We start from the raw sequence: 4560 nt of genomic DNA on the forward strand, positions 1-4560 counted from the left end.
CAATTTGCATACCAGCAACATCTCAGTGTTGAAGACGCACTATTAACCGCCACAAATTTGATCTCGAAACACCTTGACCAAACGCCCTCGAATTACGCCAGAATCCTGTTTGTCGACTTTTCGTCAGCTTTTAATGCCATGAACACAGATATTTTGCTTCAAAAGTTGTGCAGCATGGATATTCCAAACTACCTTATTAAATGGTATAAAGAGTTTCTGACCCATAGACCGCAATGTGTAAAATTGGGTGAACATATCTCCAACAAAAGAACGTTGTCGAACGGATGTCCCCAAGGCTGTGTGAGTTCCCCAATCCTGTACATCTTATACACCAACGACTGCAGACCGTCCTTTGAAAATTGTTTTATAGTGAAATATGCAGATGATACTGCTATTCTTGGCTTATTAAAAGATAAAGTTACCGAAAAGAATTATTTCAAACAAATAAATATATTCACCGATTGGTGTAAACAAAATCAGCTTGAATTAAATGTTGAAAAAACGAAAGAACAGGTGTTTGGTGTAAAAAATAAAAACGACTTAAAGTGTGTGGCGATCGGTAAAGATGATGTTGAGATAGTTGACTATTTTAAATATTTAGGAATAACCATTGATAGTTCCCTCAATTTCTCTCAACATATTAATATAATATCTAAGAAAGTTGCCCAAAGATTATACATCCTAAGGAAATTGAGAACATTTCAAGTAAGGAAGAAAACTATGTTAAGAGTTTATGACTCATTGATTAAAAGTGTAATTGCGTTTGGCTGCACCATATGGTTTGGAGGATGCCGACTTAAAGATTAATCAAAAATTTCAAAATCTATCAAAGAGGCATCAAAAATAATAAACCATCCTCTTGATGGAGTAGAAAGAATTCATGGAAAAGCAATAGAAAGGAAAGCATTCTCAATTACCAACAATAAAAAACATATTTTATACCATGAATTTAGTCTTTTACCATCTGGGAGAAGGTTTTGTCAGATTAAATGTAGAACTAACAAGTATAAATCAACGTTCGTTCCATCAGCAATAAAAATTTTGAATATTTCATATGGTACAGAAAAACCAAGGATTGATTCGTTGACTGATTAACTGATTAATTTATTTAATGTAAGATTAACTGACCAATTGATAATGATGATAATTTTTGGTGTCGAATTGCCACAATCGTAACAAATTGAAAACGAAATGAATATGTTTATGTTGTGTATATCGCACGTGTGAAAGAAAGAAAGAAAGAAAGAGAGAGAGAGAGAGAGAGAGAGAGAGAGAGAGAGAGAGAGAGAGAGAGAGAGAGAGAGAGAGAGAGAAATAAGTAGGAGTGAAATATCTGTTCAATCTTAGTTATCGTTTAACATTATAACAAGTGTAACTAAATGACAAATTGCCATATTTATGGACAATAAAGATCTATTATTATTATTATTATCTGTTAGGCTTATCATTCTAAAGTCCGATTTCATCTTTGCTGCTTCTGTAATACACGCTTTAGCACAATCTGTCACACACTGAATTAAAGTATCTCGTTTTCTACTGACATATTTGGTTTTTCTTTGACAAAAGATGCACATATCTTGGTCAAACAATGTGCCACTGCTGTGGTGAGCAAGGGTACGTCTTTTTCTTGGAGAGTTTGCATTTGCTTTATCTTCTGATTGCCTTTTTCTGGACTCCCTTGGTAACAATGTGAAGGTTTGATAACAAGGTCGATGATAGCCATGCTTCAAATCATTTAACTCTTCGGGTATTTTTTCACATATGTCGGACTTTCTCTCAGTAGGATTGTCACTTTGTAGACGCAATTCTTTTGAATCCCTTATCTTGTTCCAAGATAATTCAGTGAATTGTTTGATTTCTCCATATTTGTGCAAGTTTGGATTGTGAATTATACAAAATCTTAAATTCTTTCCTTGCTTCACACTATTAGTTTTCTTTAAATGAACAGGTTTTTCTGAAGCCATTTTAAAAATTGTATCTATGTTTAGAATCAGAATGTCACATTGTTTCTATTGTCAGACTGTCTTTAGGTAACTTAGCAATATGAATCTGGTAAATAGAAAGGAAAAAAAGTATTAGAATTCTAAAGTGATGTAAAGAAATGGGACCACATCAGAAGGCAGAGAAAAATAAAGTTGAAAATATGGATGACTACTTGAGATGGACGGAGATGAGAATTCTATATAGTACATTGTTTTTTTTTTTTAATGGAGGGGGGGGGGGGCATTTTAATTTTTATTTTTTATTTGTGTTTTAACAAAATTTCTATCTATGACGACGTATACATCTGTTATAAATATGTATGTTGCTGAACACTTGGAATACATTTCAATCAATTGTGTCCTATCTCTCTCACACACATTCAAGTAAAAGTTGAAAACACTGTTGAATTCCCGTTCACTGTGAGGGGGCTATGCCTTTATATATATATATATATATATATATATATATATATATATATATATATATATATATATATATATATATATTTATATACAAACCATACATAATTGCTTCAGTAATTAATATTAAGAGGTATTAGTGAAATAAATACAAGTTTCTTAATGGTTGAGGTATGCACAGTCGATTGAAGAGACTACATATTTGTAAACAACAGGTAAACAGCAGCCATTTTGTATCGCACAAATTGCACGTGATTCAGTATCGATACCAAGTTACTAGCATAGTATCGAGTGAAGAAATTAACTAAACCAAAGGAAAGGATAAAACCATGGGGAATTATATTCTGTATTTATATTATTTGCCTGGAAATACTTTGATAATACCACAAAGCCAAGGTTTAAAAAAATATTCTAATTGTACTAAATCTTCCGAGTCCCTCACTTAACCTACCAAGGCAACACTGGATATTAATTGTCTACTCCATGCCCAATTTTGATAACACTCTTTTTTACAATAATAGAAGATCAAATTCAACACTAACTACAGTTGAAATAACTTGCCAATGCTATCAAACTGGGTTTAGATAGTATTCATTATACTTTTGAGAAAACTGCTGTTGAAGTTTGTTTTTTCTTATGTAAGCCATGTAAATTAATAAAATAAAATGCTCATAAAACATAAACTTGATTATTTTATAACTAAAAATGACTGGGAATGATTTTGTCAATACTGTGCATTGCTTATGACCTAAAAAAAAAAAATCAATTTTTAAAAAATTCTGCACTCAATGACCTTCAAAGGGCCATAACTCGGGCAGGCGACACTGGATTTTTGCATAACAAGTGGATTTAGGATCGGGCTAAGATACACTTCAATCTGGTATAGGTTTAAAATTTCCCCCAGGGGGGGGGGGGGGGGGGGGAGGGTTTCGAACCGTGGCCCATCGACTATATCTTTTCTGCCTTCGTGTACTAGAGAGCTGATGTTACCCGCACAAAATAAATAGCCGAATTAGTCACCTTCCTTACAACACCCACTTCTAGGCAATAGACTATCGAGTCCGAGACTAGAAAGCGTTCATGAAATCCGATTTTTTAAGTCACTTGCTTCTCTTGGGCTTAAGACTAGCTAGTCATTTACCAGACTCGTCTAGTAAATTACTAAATCTAGTCCTCGTTCATGAAAACGGGACCCAGATCTAACCCCACGACTTTTTTTATTGAAGTGTGCGAAGAGCAGAGTGTTTTGAACCCCGATGAGAGACATGCGTGACCTCAAGATTAAATTAATTAAGAGAAGCCGTTCGCCCTGTCAAATTACTCGTCCTGCAAAAGACATGGGACAAACTGGAGAGACGCTTGCGGCTTGTCATTCAAAATGACGGTTGTCACGTGGTGGAGCTTTAAATCGACGATTGCGCAAACATACGTCACAAGTAAGATATCAGAAAAAAAAAACTTTAATAAATTTTGATTACTATGTTGAAAACCAAATCGATGTCGTTGCAGCTGTTCTTGAGTTATTCCAACCTGAAATGTGACCCATCGTCTCAAAACGGTATTATGTCGGAACGAACTAGATGCTTAAAAGCAGAATTAAATGTTAAACTGGTCAAAAATATAAATTGTTGGCATTAGCACCCTAGAATATGGTATCCATTCTCCTCAATAAAACATACAAACTCAACACAAGTCTGATATTTCTGGCTATAAATTCAATTTTCAACATCTTAACCATCCCGACTTAACACCGTTTTGAGGCGAAGGGTCCCAAATGTGATAATGAATAAAAACAAACACGCCGTAAAATACGATTTATGTCAAAATTATCATTTTCTACCGACGAGGTCATAACCAAGTTACGACGCAAAACCTATGACTAAAAATCGCTTGATGAAGTCTTATTAATCAGACTTTAAACGTTCAAGGTGACGCATAGTTTTGTGTGTGTTTGTCCATTATATTTCCGGATGGCAATGTTGTGAGCTTCTTAGCCAAGCGCACAGTATAGTATCTAGATATATGATTTTCCAAAGGAAAAAAAAAAAAAAAAAGAAGAAAAAAAAAAAAAAGATTGTTCGAGTATTTTCATGATGCATGTGAGGAAAATGCCATTTTAACACAACCTCATATCCATAAACCTTATTGGCCGGTAAGT

This window comes from Berghia stephanieae, chromosome 10, assembly GCF_034508935.2.
Source record: "Berghia stephanieae isolate SIO BIC M18660-M18661 chromosome 10, UCSD_Bste_1.3, whole genome shotgun sequence".
Taxonomy (NCBI): Eukaryota; Metazoa; Mollusca; class Gastropoda; order Nudibranchia; family Aeolidiidae; genus Berghia; species Berghia stephanieae.